This window comes from Danio rerio, chromosome 13 (genome assembly GCF_052040795.2).
Source record: "Danio rerio strain M-AB ecotype USA chromosome 13, GRCz13ab, whole genome shotgun sequence".
Classification (NCBI taxonomy): domain Eukaryota; kingdom Metazoa; phylum Chordata; class Actinopteri; order Cypriniformes; family Danionidae; genus Danio; species Danio rerio.
In genome coordinates this window covers 55,081,420-55,097,500 of record NC_141033.1, presented here as the reverse complement: position 1 = coordinate 55,097,500, position 16,081 = coordinate 55,081,420, and the positions used below count along the sequence as shown (strand labels likewise).

The window sequence follows — 16,081 nt, the reverse complement described above, 5'->3', positions numbered from 1 at the left end:
TGATCGTTAAATTAAGTTTTTAAGGTGTTATCAAGGTATACTTGTAGTAATATGACTGACAAAAGTTTTGCACTGTTATACTGAATGGCAGTTTTGGAAATTATGGGAAAAATGAATGACATTTCCCAACATTTACTGGTTAACAAACATGTACACCACTGTATTGATTTTAGATAATGCTGCTGCTGATGAGTTTTGGTGGGTTTGTTTTCGTGTGTTCATTGAGAAAATATACATGAGTCAAAGATATTTGCCAAATTTGGTTCGCAAAAGAGATTTAATAAGTTATTTGTTAAATTGGTGAACTCTGAAGTTAGTGATTTGAATAATGGCGGCAAAGTATAAATATTTCATATAAAAATAATTATTTTGGGGACAAACTGATGGTTCAATTGAATTTTAATATGTTATCAAGTGATCCTTGTAGTAAATATGACTGAGTATTGGATTGGTTTTAGGCAATGACAGTTCTGGAAATCAGGAATCGGGAAAATTGGATGACAGTCATAAAACATTTACAAAACCGTATGCAATGTATGGAGAGAAGAAAACTAAATCTAAATTGAAAACTAAATATAACTGCAAACTCTAACGTTTAGTGGAAAACGAAGATGTCAACTACTGCATCTACAACTGTATAGATCTTAGATAATGCTGCTGGCTAATGAGTTTTAGTGGATTAGTTTTTGTGTGTGTTCATTGAGAAAATATACACGAGTCAAAGATGTTTGTCAAATTTGGTTTGCTGAATATATCTAATTCATTACTTTTCAAATTGATTAATTTAATGGTGATAATGGTGGCAAAGTATAAATATTTCATCATAAAAAAATTGTATTTTACTCTGATTGTTAAATTAAGTTTTTTATCAAGTGATCCTTGTAGTAAATATGACTGACAACTTTTGGAGATTGTTATACTGAATGACAGTTTTGGAAATCATGAGGAAAATGGATGACAGTCATAAAAATAGAAATAAACATAACAGTATTAATAACTGGATAAAGAAAAAAAAAACATTTTCAGCAAACTCTAACGTTTACTCGATAACAAACATGTCAGCATATGTGACACTACTGTGTAAATATTAGATAATGCTGCTGCTGATGAGTTTTGGTGGGTTTGTTTGTGCGTGTTCATTGAGGAAATATACTTGTCAAAGATATTTGTCAAATTTGGTTCGCAAACGAGATTTAATATGTTATTTGTCAAATTGATTCTAGATATAATGCCTCTAGCTAATGAGTTTTAGTGGGTTTATATTTGTGTTTATAGAGAAAATATTCATGGGTCAAATTTGGTTTGCTCAATTCAAATCATCTTTATTTCTGTAGCACTTTCACAATGTAGATTGTGTCAAAGATTAAAACCGTGTCAGTCGAGTTTCCAGAGTTGATGTTCAGTTTAGCTCAGTTGAGTGTGGTTTCATTTTCACTGCTGAGAGTCCAAACACTGAAGAGCAAATCCATCCATGCAAAGTCCCAAACCAAGCAAACCAAGAGCACAAGATATTTTATATGTTATATGTTGGTTCAATCTAACGGTCATGGGTTAAATAATGGCAGCAAAGTGTAAATATTTAAGTAAAAATTTGTAAGTATTTTGACTGACCGTTAAATTGGATTTTAATGTGTTGTCAAGTGATCCATTTAAATCTGACTGACACCAGTTTTGGTATTGTTTTACTCAATGAAGTTTCTGGAAATCATGAGGAAAATGGATGACGGTCATAAAAAATAGAAATAAACATAACATTATTAATGTCTGGGATAAAAAACCCTATATATATATATATTGTCAGCAAACTCCAACGTTTACTGGATAACAAACATGTCAACATAACCACCGTACTGATTCTACTGTATAGATCTTAGATAATACTGCAGGCTGATGAGTTTTAGTAGGCTTATTTTTTTGTGTGTTTATTGAGAAAATATACATGCATCAAATTTTTGTCAAACTTGGTTCCCTAAAGAGATTTTGTAGTTGTCACATATTGGTTAAATCTGGTCATGGGTTGAATAATGGCGGCAAAGTATTAAATATTTCACTATTCCAGTAAATTATGAAGCATTTTGAGGACAAACTGATTGTGGAATTGAGCTTTTAATATGTTATTTAAGTGATGCTTGTAGTAAATAAGACTGACACGAGTTTTAGATGATATTATACGCATTGACAGTTCTGGAAATCATATGACAATATGACAATCTGAAATTATATGATAGTCACAGAAAAATAGAAATAAACAAAACAGCACTAAAGGATGGAGAGAAAAAACTTCTATTTGTCAGCAAACGCTAACGTTTTCTGGATAACAAACATGACAAAAGCTACTAGTGTGTGACGGTGCAGGCAAGTTAGTTATTGTGGGTCCCAAAAGAGATCTTTATAGTTGTAAATTGTGTAAAATCAGTCAAAAAAAACCAAAACAGTAGTGAGTAATGAGTATTTTGAGGACAAACTGATTGTTAAATTAACGATCATTTGATGACACATTAAAAACTTAATTGCAATAAATATGACTGACAAGAGGGCATTGTTATACTAAATGACAGTTCTGAAAATCATGAGGAAAAGGAATGACAGTCATAAAAATAGAAATAAACAAAACAGCACTAATGTTATTGAGCGAAGAAAACAATTTAAAGCTGATTTTTGTATTGATTTGATTCATGAAAAAGCTCTTGTTAATCATTGACCCGCTTATAGTTCTCTTGAAGGAAACACTTTTTGTTTCCTTCAAGTTGATGTTCAGATAAAATATTTCTAGTTTCGTTAGCACAATCTCCTTCAAAAATCATTTTGTCATCCTAAATGTAATGTTTGCGCTGAGTTAGTTTGCCAGATGTGTATTATTGGTATAGTTTTCATGGGTTATACATCAATGCCAGTGGTAGGATTAATGGTTACTGAGTAACATACTGTCAACGTAACTGTCAGATCGTTTGTTGGAAGTGTCTTGAGTTTGTTTGTTTGTACACATGTATTTATTTTAGCTTTAAGAAAGCAGATGCTCAAATTCCTTGTCTAGGAATCCCAAATGGAAATTCATGAAAATCGTGTGTGTGTGTGTGTGTGTGTGTGTGTGTGTGTGTGTGTGTGTGTGTGTGTGTGTGTGTGTGTGTGTGTGTGTGTGTGTGTGTGTGTGTGTGTGTGTGTGTGTGTGTGTGTGTGTGTGTGTGTGTGTGTGTGTGTGTGTGTGTGTGTGTGTGTGTGTGTGTGTGTGTGTGTGTGTGTGTGTGTGTGTGTGTGTGTGTGTGTGTGTGTGTGTGTGTGTGTGTGTGTGTGTGTGTGTCTGGTTTAAAGGGATAGTTCATGCAAAAATATCATTTATTCATGATCCACTTCATTTAAACCCATGAGATTTTTTTTGTCTAACTAGAATGCGGTATTAAAAACGAGGTGATTGAGTGTTTGTAATTGCTGGTCTATTTCTGTGTTTGAGTCCGTTTTAAAGAGCCATCTTTGTTTTCTTGCTTTTTAATACTGCTTCTTTTATTGCTTTACTGATTATTTTGGTAGTTTATTTTAAGGTCACTATTTATGATTGTTCTGGTGAAATGATAATTATTTATGCACAGATACATGCAGCTAACCCCAATCTAACACTTTAAATTGTAATAATATACAACTAATTAATATTAATGGGCAACACTCGGGCTCAGTGGTTAGCACTGTGACCTCCCAGCAAGAAGGTCGCTGGTTTGAGTCTCGGCTGGGTCAGTTGGTGTTTCTGTGTGGAGTTTGCATGTTCTCCCAGTGTTCTCCCGGGTGCTCCGATCTCCCCCACAGTCCAAACACATGCGCTATAGGGGAACTGATGAATCAAATTTGCTGTAGTGTCTGATTGTGTGTGGGTGTTTCCCAGTACTGGGTTGCAGCTGGAAGGGCATCTGCTGTGTAAAACATATGCTGGAGTAGTTGGCGGTTCATACACTCTAAAGGCTTTTGAACATATGGCTGCTTCTCACTCAGGGCTGCTGTTTATGCTAATGAGATGGAGAGATGGGCACTAGTGGGCGGAGCTTTCCCCCTCTAATGACACGTACAAAGGGAGACTGTCAATCAAAGTGTTTTTGCAGACTGTTTCCATCAAGTCTGATTAGAACAAACACAATGAATTACTGTTCACCATTAGAGGCTGGAGATATTCACACACTCCTGACACACACACACACAACTGGGTTTAAGCTTCTTATAAAGTGATTTCTGCATAATAGGGATCCTTTAATGTGTGTAATGTTGCTCTTGCAGAGAGATAAGACAACGTTTATCCGTCATGTACAAGTGTAACCGTGACCATCATCATCAGTTATGCTCACACTAACTCAAACTAGAGCTCAGAATCACTCCTGATGCTGCGGTTTACTAGAAATCTCACCTGTTATTGGGCTCTAGGCAAATGATTATGTAAACTTGCGGTAGATCAGGGCGAGTTGAGCTTTAGGCAAATTAGTTTCTGTATAAACAATTGTGAAGTGCAAGGCGTGTAAGATATGTGAGCTATTAAAGCTATTAAACGTGCGCTGAGTTTTTAATGCGTATTTTGATGATCAGATTGTGCAATAATGCTGTACAGTATATTGTTTCAGCATCGATATTGCAGTGTGCACATCTGCAGTGTTGAGATTATAATTAACCAGAGAACACATGCATCTATTTATATAGCACATTTCATATACAGTGGTTATTCAAAGTTCTTTACATAAACAATAATAAAAGAAACATAAAATACAAGCATAAGAAATGACATCAAATAATAAATATAAAAAAAAATGAGTTACGGTTTTAAGGTTTAATTCTAATAGAGGAAACGATTTATTTTAAGGCAAGTAACTGTGTGATTTCAAGCTAAGTTAACCCAGTTTTTCTTGTAGCTTTAACAAAGATTATTATTGTAATTTGTTTACTATTTAGATTTGATCACATTTTGTTTATTGTCTATTTTACCTAATATCCAGAAAATTGTATGTTGTTTTATTGTCATCATTTATGACTTATTTGTTTATTATGCTTCAATAAACACACTTCCTATTAGGCTGCATCTACTGATTATTTTGATGATTGATTAGTTGGGCGATTTTATTATTTTTGATTAATCAGATGAAACCAAAACACTTTTTTTTATTTGGCATTTTGCTTACTAACGTTATGTTTTTTACACTGTTTCCACAAATGATTGCCCATTACTAGCATGCAGCCACATTTTATATACGAATACAGTGCAATACATCTTCTGAAATCGACACCACACCGGTTCTGTATTCTCTATTGTGTTAATACTTGTGTATCTTGCCATCATGTCAGCAGTCCGATGCATCAATATCACGTTTGTTGATAATGAATTTCATTATCGATAATTATCGATTTTTATCTGTAAGTTCATGGTTCATTAACGCAAAGAATTTTTCGACAGACCCGATCGGGCCCCACCAAAAAAAAGAAGTTAATAGCTTTTTCTTAGCCACATATTTTAAATAATGTGTCAAAAGTCAAACATAATTGTATACATACACTTTTTTTTTATTTAGCATAACTGAAAATTAAAAAACTACAATTGTTGTTGTATTACAAAACTGTAATACACTGTGATATATAGCCTAGTTTGTTCGATCCATTTGCTTTCTTACTACAATCGATCTGCTCCAGAGTTTGTTTAATTCGAGCCTAGACCACCTCATTCAGGCGATCTCGGACCGATTGATTTGGCGTGGTTCACGGATCCCTGTGATTGCAGGATTCACATATGCCAAACAAACCGCAGTAACTGGGCAAACGAGACATGACGTCTAGGTGTTAAAGCACCCCAAGATTGTTTTTGCACACAAACAGTCGTAGCCCAATTAAACGGACACCCTAGTTTTTAATGATTTTATTTGTGAATATATATATATTAATATAAATAGCATTTACACACAAAACACACTTAAACGAGCCCGGGATTCCTGACATACCCTTATTTTTACACCAGTTTTACAGCATGACTTTTAGAATTTCCATGCATTTTTTTTTTAATAATTCTTCCATGCATTTTGATCATTATTTTCCATGGTATAACCACTTTTTCCAGTATAGTCATGATCTTTAATAACCTTTTAAAATAGGGCTAAACATCCTTGGTATGCTTCTCCGCAGTGGCGTCTGCTTTAGTTTTCAGTGGATTCTGATTGGCTTTCAGTGTTTTATTCATCAACTGGAAAAAATCCTTCTGAAAGTGTTGATGTCATTCCTTTATGTCTTTACCACTGTAGTTATGCTGTGAACTCAACCATTTCTACAGCTATATCTTTATTGTTATATGTATAGTGATCCTGCTTGGTGTGAACGGGCCTTAACTCACTCAAAAAGGATTTGAGATTTGGTGCTTGTTCAAGCTTGTTTAAAATGAGCTAAAACACAATTATTGAGCTTTTTTGGGAACAACTTAAATGTTTTATGTTCAATCCACTTAAATTTGTAAAACTTAATTGGAGAACTTAATTAACTTAATTCAGAAGTGTGCCTTTGGGCAATAACACTGGTGCATGGATTCCTTTATGTTGTCCCAACACATTGATTGTGTGTAATCCAGTATTTTCTTCAGCGCTCTTGAGGTTTGTGTGAGTAGTTTAGATGTGTTTATTTGATGGCGAGGAGCTCTTCAGTTCAGTGTTTTCTTATGTCTGTGAAGAGGAACTCTCCAGTACTATCTCTGCAGTTATAAATAGCTGGCCTGTCATGACCGCTGAACTGCTGTCTTATGAATATCACTGTTTATCCATGACTAGTTTTAGGCATGTGACACGGCAGATTTTTTTTGTTGCGATAAGTGCTGAAGCTTTTATTGCAATGCTGGCTTGAGGTGGAAATAAGTGTTGCTTTAACTGGTTTAATAACGCGTATTGTTGCTATTATTATATTAAAGTGTAGGGTAAAAAAATATTCAATGAATATAAACAGAATATGGTTTCTTTTCGGTTATCATACCAGATCTTTCTGAAAAACTGGTTTCTGATCTTTGTTATTATACAGTTAAAGCGCACTTTTATTTACTTCAATATTGGCATGAGCTGCAAAAAAGTGTTGCTTCAGCTGGTTTATAGCTAAAATATATCTGCAGGTTTGTATGTTTTATTATTATTAGACCCACACGGAATCTAATAATTTAAATATTTCTAACATATTCACTTAATTGTCTATTTATTTACTTGTGTAAATGTGTGTGTGTGTTCATTTTATTTTCTTGTCGGCTTAGTCGCCACAGCGGAATGAACCACCAACTTATCCAGCACTTTTTTACGCAGCCGATGCCCTTCCAGCCACAACCCATCTCTGGGAAACATACATACATACATACATACATGCATACATACACACACTACGGACAATTTAGCCTACCAAATTCACCTGTAGCGCATGTTTTTGGACTGTGGGGGAAACTGGAGCACCCGGAGGAAACCCACGCGAACGCAGGGAGAACATGCAAACTCCACACAGAAACACCAACTGAGCCGAGTTTCGAACCAGTGACCTTCTTGCTGTGAGGCGACAGCACTACCTACTGCGCCACTGCTTCGCTGTGTGTGTGTGTGTGTGTGTGTGTGTGTGTGTGTGTGTGTGTGTGTGTGTGTGTGTGTGTGTGTGTGTGTGTGTGTGTGTGTGTGTGTGTGTGTGTGTGTGTGTGTGTGTGTGTGTGTGTGTGTGTGTGTGTGTGTGTGTGTGTGTGTGTGATTTCATATACAATTTATTTAATTCCAAATATTGTAGTTATTTTTATAATTTTGTCTTGACAACTAATATCTTGATTGAAAAATAGTTAAAAAAACAAAACAAGCATAGTGTAGCATACTTTGTGATTCTACTTGGTCTTTCTTTGGTGCTGTTAAACCACCACATCAGACCTGCAGCTCTTTAAAAAAGTTGTAGTAAATCGCATTTTAAATCGCAGATTACAATTTTGATCCGATAAATCGCAATAAGACCTTTTTTCTCCAAAACGTGCGTGCAGCCTGATGTACCTTGTGGAATCTGTGTTAGCCGTTAATTTTTTCCACTAATGAGTAATACACAGATTTCTCTAGATTAGAAAGTTTCTGGTTTGAAAAGTTTGAAGTGTTTGATTAACCGAGGTTTTGATTTTAGGTCATATGCACTGTAGAAAGTGATCATTTACTTTACTGAAAGTGAGTAAACCCATTGTAACTTGGAACTGTTAAGTTGGGCTGCAAAATATATTGTTTCAGCATTGATATCGCAATGTGATCATTTTCAATAGTCCGACCGCAAGTATACGCAATGTTAAAAGCATTCAGGCATAAGAATTGAACCGTTTGTGACTTTGAAAATTTAATAACCATAAAAGTTATGAAATTGTTTATAAAATATAGACTATGCTGTATTATTTTACATTGAATTATTCAATCACCATACACCTGAATGCATTTGGACTTTTCAGAAAACGATAAAAAGCTGTTTAGTTAATTAGCGTACTTTTCTTTAATGATATTATCTTTGTTGGTAGATTTTTATGTTGTTTGCACTCCCCTACAGAATCATACAGAAAATTATAGATTCTTTACAAACTTTTATTCAACTCATCTCGTGAAATTGTATTCATATCGCTATATATGTTTCCCTGCAATCAATAAATGTGATTATAATGGAAGTCAATGGGGCAGAAACAGCCCCAACATAATGAAAGTGGAGTCGATTTGAACAATACACAAGGGTTAACTGTTCAATCCATTCTACTGTTTACATCTCAATGTCAGCATTATGGCTGTGCATATGAGTAACTGAACCAGTCTTGACATTTGTGTAAACCCTCTATAAATAAGCATGAATTTTTGAAGTGAAAAACTGAATTTGTATTTTTTTGCAATGATTTAATTCTAGTAATTTTTTTTTTCTTTAGATTTTTGCAGTAAGACTATGACCATTTTAGATAGATTTAAAGCAGGGGTGTCAAACTCAATTCCTGGAGGGCCGAAGCCCTGCACAGTTTAGTTCCAACCCTGCTCCAACACACTTACCTGTAGGTTTCAAACAAGCCTGAAGGACTCAATTAGTTTGATCAGGTGTGTTTAATTAGGGTTGGAACTAAACTGCGCAGAGCTGCGGCCATCCAGGAACTGAGTTTGACACCTGTGATTTAAAGGGACAGTTGTCACCATTTACTCTTCAAACCTGTTTGAGTTTCTTTCTTCTGTTGAACACAAAAGCAGATATTCTGAATAATGTTGGAAACCTGTAACCATTGACTTCCATAGTATTTGTTTTCCTACTATGCAAGTCGATGATTACAGGTTTTTCAACATTTTTCAAAACATGTACTTTGAGTTTAGCAGAAGAAAGAAACTCATAAAGGTTTGACCACACTTCAGCGAAAGTAAATAGTGAGTATGCTTCCAGTTTTGAGATGAACTGTGCCCTTAACCATGTTTTGACTCCTCAAACAAATGTAGTGTGCGTGTGTGTGTTGTTTTTTCCACATGCTCAGGTCTTGTCTATTGTTGTGAGCTGTTGACATGGATGCGCTGCTGTATTTGTTCTCAGACGCTGTTATAATAGCAGAACAGATGCTCTGATCAGCTGGAAATATTACTAGACGTAAAAAAAATAATAAAAACAGTAGCTCCGCTGCTCAGTACAGATGCAAATAATTGAGAGAAAACGGATGTTTTTATCTTGTAGTTGCAGGAGTTTTCAGCAGATCAATTGCTTGTTGGGGAAAACACAAATGAGATGGGGTGACTTTTTTGATTAAATATTATTTATTTATATATTTTAATTGTTGCTTTTTTTCTTTTCTTTTTGTAATTGAATGAAATGTTTCCCTGTTGTGTTTGCTTATGTTATCTTGATTAGGGTACTTTTAGTTGTAAGTTTTAGCAAGTCCACTAGAGAGTCCTGTCTAAAATGTGTTGTGAATCTGAAATATGTTTAATAGAGTGGGGGTCATGGTGTTGCAGGGGGTAGCACAATCACCTCACAGCAAGAACGTTGCTGGTTTGAGCCCCAGCTGGGTCAGTTGGCACTTCTTTGTGAAGTTTGCATGTTCTCCCAGTGTTGGTGTGGGTTTCCTCCGGGTGCTCTGGTTTCCCCCACAGTCCAAACACATGTGGTGTATTGCGTAGACTAAATTGGGCGTAGTGTCTGTGTGAATGAGAATGTATGGATGTTTCCCAGTGAAGGGTTGCAGCTGAAAGGGCATCCGCTGTGTAAAACATATGCTGGATAAGTTGGCGGTTCATTCCGCTGTGGACTAAAGGCTGATTTATACTTCTGCGTCAAACGCCGGCGTATGCTGACGCATAGCCCTTCGCCGTGGCCGTCGGCGTCGCTGACGTGCACCTCTCAAAAAATGTAACTACACGTCGCAACAACGTGTAGCGCAAGCTCTGTGATTGGTCGGCTTGGTATCGCTGACGAGTCTCGGCGGGACCGAGAGCCGTGCGAATGGTGCGAGCGATTGTTTACAAGTGTGGAGTCCCGTGAAGGAGCTCCGGATGGAAAGTTTTGTTTTGTGTTTACCTCATGGTTAAAGTTGTTGCACGTCCGCCGGTTCCTGCCTCAAAATGAGCGAGTTTGAGTCACTTGTACATTCCGGAAGTGTTCAGGAAAAGCAAAACAGAAGCAAAGAAACTCGACACAGAGGAACATCAACACCTCACTGCCAACTAGCATTTCCGAAGTGTTAATGCAGACCAACAGAGACAGCGCGCAGAAGCATAAATGCACAGCTGCACGCGGTGCATGCGCCGTGAGTTACGCCGGTCACTTGACGCAGAAGTATAAACCAGGCTTAAGCTGAAAAGAAAATGAATGAATGTATGTTTAGTCGTACTTTTCAGATGACAAGTGCACTAGAGGGTGCTGTATACATTTTGCAAATTTTAAAATGTTTGATACGTTTAGTTGGACGTTTTGGCTGACAAGTCCACTAGATGGCACTTTCTACTTTTTTTGCAAATCTAAAATGTCAAACTAAATGACCCCTATTAAACATTTTAGATGACAAATCCAGAGGGCGCTGTCTACATTTTTGTACATTTTAAAATGTTAATTACAGTTTGTTAAGTTGTACATTTCCGATAACAAATCCACATTGGGGCATTGTGTACCTTTTTGTAAATCTAAAATTTGTTAAGTAGGGTACATCTTGTTTTACATGGACACACATTTATACTTTTAGGGGTTTAGCATTATAGTCCCCATTAAAGGTGTTTATTTGGTGTCATGCAAAGAAATGCACAAAAATAATCTGTTATTCATCAGAAATATTTTTCCGTAAATATCATTTGTGTGAAAAGGAACACAATATGCTGTTGTCATGCTGCTGTGCAGAGTTCATTTGACCAGAAACTGCTGTCAAACTTGTTTAAGTACATTTTTTGCAGTTTCACAAACATGACAGAAGCTCTTACAGTTGCAGTCAACTATTTACCCTCCTGTCAATGTTATTGTTTTTTTTCCTCTTTAAAAATGTACAAATGATGTTGAACAGATTTAGCAAGTGTTCACAGTATTTCCTGTAATATTTTTTGTTCTGGAGAAAGTCTTATTTGTTTTATTTTGGCTAGAATAAAGCAGTTTTCAATTGTTTTAAAGCCATTATGAGGTAAATATTATTCGCCCCCTTAAGCAATATTAATTTTGGATTGTCTCCAGAACAAACCACTGTTATACAGTGACTTGCCTAATTACCCTAACTTTACCTTAATTACCCTAGTGAAGCCTTTACATGTCACTGTAAGCTGAACACTAGTGTCTTGAAGAATATCTAGTCTAATATTATGTGCTGTCATCATGACAAAGAGAAAATAAATCAGTTATTAGAGATGAGTTATTAAAGCTATTACGTTCAGAAATGTATTGAAAATCTTCTCTGTTAAATAGGAAATTGGGGAAAATATACAGGGGGCAAATAATTTAGGATGGCTAATAATTCTGACTTCAGTTGCATATTCTGTAGTGTTTTGACAGGATTTTTCAAGGTTAAGGTATATTGTATTGTTCCATAGGGAATAAAGATATTTAAATAAATAGCTTATAAAAATAGCATTTCTCTAGAGAAATGTGATGCACACATTTCACTAATATTTAACAACAATATTGCATATTTACACCGCACCGCCATCGCTAGTCTAAAAAAAAAAATGAATGATGTGTAGGCCTGTCACTATAATCAATATATGGACTTATCGTGCAATGCTTGGAGATGACATCAATCATTTTTGCTGTTGCACCTTACATTTACAAATTCACAAATAACAAGTCATTTTACAGTGACATTTACATTCTACTACTGCTGTCAAAGTTTATAATCAGACATTTTACTAATAGGATATTTATTCATTCATTCATTTTCTTTTTGGCTTTAGTGTCTTTATTTATCAGGGATCGCCACAGCGGAATGAACCGACAACTAACTTATCCAGCATATGTTTTACAGAGTAGAGGCCCTTACAAACACCCATATATACTCATTTACACATACACTACGGCCAATAAAGCTTATTCAATTCACCTGTACCGCATGAGTTTGGACTATGAGGGAAACTGGAGCACCCGGAGGAAACCCACGCCAACACGGGGAGAACATGCAAACTCGACACAGAAACGCCAACTGACCCAGCCAGTGCTCAAACCAGCGACCTTCTTGTTGTGAGGCAATCGTACTACTCACTGCGCCACCATGACGCCCAATAGGACATTTAATAGTGTATATAATGGGACATTTTCCTTTTAAACATCACATTATAGAATCTAAATAACCTCAGGAATAAGCATTTTACAGTATTTGCTTTATCTGCCGTTATATAATCATTCTAAAATCAGTGGCATAAAATGATCTCAAAATAACAATATATCAGTTATCGCAACAATTTCTGTTACAATATATCGCACAACAAAAAAATCCTCATCATGAAAGGCCTAAAGGAGTGAGATTTGTCCCAATGTTTCACAAAAAAATCTAGTATTTTTTGTTAACAAACACAATGTGCTTTGCAAAGATTTACTTCACTCTAAACAAACAGAAGACACTTTATCAAAAGTCAGTTTATCTGTTTATCTGACATACTGATATCCTAAAAATTCTTACAAAAAAAAAAAATAACTTGCACACACCTTGGGAACGGATATTAGAGAAAATGTTGGCGGTTTTAAAACATTGACTTTTCCAAACTGCGGTATACCTTCAAACGGTTATCGTCCTATATGCCTAATGCAGTCCATCGCTGTGATTAGTTGTGTTTTTTTAGTTAAAAAAAAACACAACTAAACTACTACTAATTTAGTTTTTTTAGTTTTAGTTTAATCTGGAAATTCAGCTTTAAAAATACCAGGGTAATTTTGTTTTTATAACTTTGTTTTTATTATTAAATTATTTTGATTTAATTGTATTGATTTATTTAAAATGTTAAACTAGATGCAATTCATTGAACTTTCACGATAATTTAGTTAATAAAATTACTGCATCAGGGTGTCCGCGGGGTCTTAAAATGTCAAAAGTTGATAAATCAATTATGAAAAAAATTAAGGCCTTTAAAAGTTATTAAAGTCTTAATTGTTTTTACAAGGTCTTAAATTTAGTTTGTGTTAAGTGTTTGACTCCAAAAAAGCATAAATATATTTACTTTCCTCCTAATAATAACAACGGCGTGCTCGATCCACATCATTGGTTCGGGCCGGAGTGTCTCTGGCCAAGCTTTTCAGTCCGAGTGTTGTCATGTAATTTGCGACAAACACGGGAAGGTGATGTGACGCTCTCCATGTAGCGAGCGGAACAGACAGCAAAATGGGATAATGCAAGTCTCCTGGTTGGAGAAAGACGAGTTTAAACAGTGGCTGAAACCGGTCGCTGAAAACAACCACGTAATTTAATCTTTCAAGCTTTGTTTCTTCTGAGCTTATCGGAGTTCTGTTGCACGGTTGTGCTCCATTGATTTATTGAACTGTTTATTAAGTTAAAGGTCTGATACTGATTAGAATTTGAAGTGGTGACGAGGTCTTCAAATATTCTTTAAAATATACTTTAAGAAGTCCTAAAAAGGTGTTGAAATCACCTTTTAGGATTCCTGCATATACCCTGTGCATGCATGTCAATGTGTATATATGAGAGCTTTTTATTTTATTTACATGATCTGCTTTATGAAGAATCATTCGACCTGCAAACAAACAATGTTTGTGCAAAATCCCAGAGCTGTTAACAGATAACTCAGATATAAATGATTTTTGATAAATGAAAGCAGTCCGTGGCTGTGATTGTGAGGGTTTTTATCAGAGCGGATGCTGCAGAAAACATCAGATGTGGATTGATCTGAATGAGGAGCAATCATCCCCTGGTCTCTGGAGAGCTGTGATTATTGATAATGGATTTGACATTATCGGGATCTAAACGATCACAAGCCATTAGCTAAAGTGGCTCTGGGAATTGGCCTCACTTCTGGGTTTGTGGAGAGAGACACAGAGAAAAGGCTGTTGGCAGGTTTCACTCTTGCTTTGGTGGAGTCAGGGTGTCTTTACAAAATCTGTTTGGTTTTTATTTAATTAAAAAAAAAATTTCACCCCACTTTTTGGGACAAAAAATACCTGTGTGTAAATATATGAAAAATATTATGTGAACTTAGGCATTTTAAACATTTTCCACCAATTTATTACGAGTTTAACAAACTAATCTCTCATAATAAAAAAAATATATTATTATTATTATTATTATTATTATTATTAACAATCTATTAATTAGTAGTAATTAAAAAAATCTTGTAATTTTGTTTTAAAAATAAAAATGGCAGAGTAATTTGTTTTCATAAACTATACCTTTTTATTATTTAATTAGTTTGATTTAAACTACAATTAATTTGACTATTCAAAATAATAGAATTGCTCTTATTTTTTTATGTATATATGTGTATATATACCATTTTACCCCAGACATGCCTAATAATGTTCATGTCTGGTGACTGGGCTGGCCAATCCTGGAGCACTCTCTGCTTTCAGGAGCTTTGATGTGGAGGCTGAAGTATGAGCAGGAGCGCTATCCTGCTGGAGAATTGTCCCTCTCCTGTGGTTTGTAATGTAATGGGCAGCACAGATGTCTTGATACCTCAGGCTGTTGATGTTGATCATCCACTCTGCAGATCTCTCGCACGCCCCCATACTGAATGTACCCCAAACCATGACTTCTCCTTCACCAAACTTGACTGATTTCTGTGAGAATCTTGGTCCATGCTGGTTCCTGTAGGTCTTCTGCAGTATTGGTGATGATTGGGATGCAGATCAACAGATGATCCAGCAGAGAAATCCACCTTCTGACACTTTCACACATCATCAACTAGAAGACCAGATACTATCTGCTGCTCTTACAGCTGAGATCCACCACAAGACTTCTGTCATTTAGTGTAAATATGTCCTTGTGTTTATATACAACAACTTCTTTTATTATTTTATTTATTTATTTTATTTTATTCCTGAATGGTTGTCTAAATGATTGCCCAGTAGGAGTATATTTAGCTGTTAATGCTGCACTGCTGAAGTTTTACTAGAAGTGAAATATGGGTGTGTCAATATTGTTTTAGCTTTTTTTTTTTTTTTTTTTGGAAATTAATAAGAAATTCCCAGGAATGAGTGGAGTTGTTTTAGCAGATCGTTAATGTGTTTTTTCTTTTTCCTCTGATGCAGTGTGCTTTGTTTGTCTTGTGTTTATTTTATCCTCCACCGATGGTCGTACTGTAAGTCATATACAGCGGCAGCAGCTTTAATATGGGCTGTTTTTAACACTGTGCAAACAAACAGATCCTGTGGCTTTGGCTGATCTTTTCATTAAGCACTGATGCTGCTGATGTTTGACGTGCAAAAAACAAACACAAGTGCTGTAATTCAATATGCAGAAACCTGTAAAACATGCATTTCTCCTATTCGCTTGTGTGTGTGTGTGTGTGTGTGTGTGTGTGTGTGTGTGTGTGTGTGTGTGTGTGTGTGTGTGTGTGTGTGTGTGTGTGTGTGTGTGTGTGTGTGTGTGTGCGCACTTAAACGCGGTAGAGGGAAACCTGTCGACAGGCTCACATTTCACCTCAGAATGTCAAGTAAATATTTA

At 35.7% G+C, this 16,081-nt stretch overlaps 1 protein-coding gene across 6 annotated transcripts in view; it reads left to right on the top strand.

Moving 5' to 3' along the window:
- Window positions 1–16,081, top strand: part of inpp5a (inositol polyphosphate-5-phosphatase A) — a 639,159-nt gene that overhangs the window by 897 nt on the left and 622,181 nt on the right. The window lies entirely within an intron of this gene.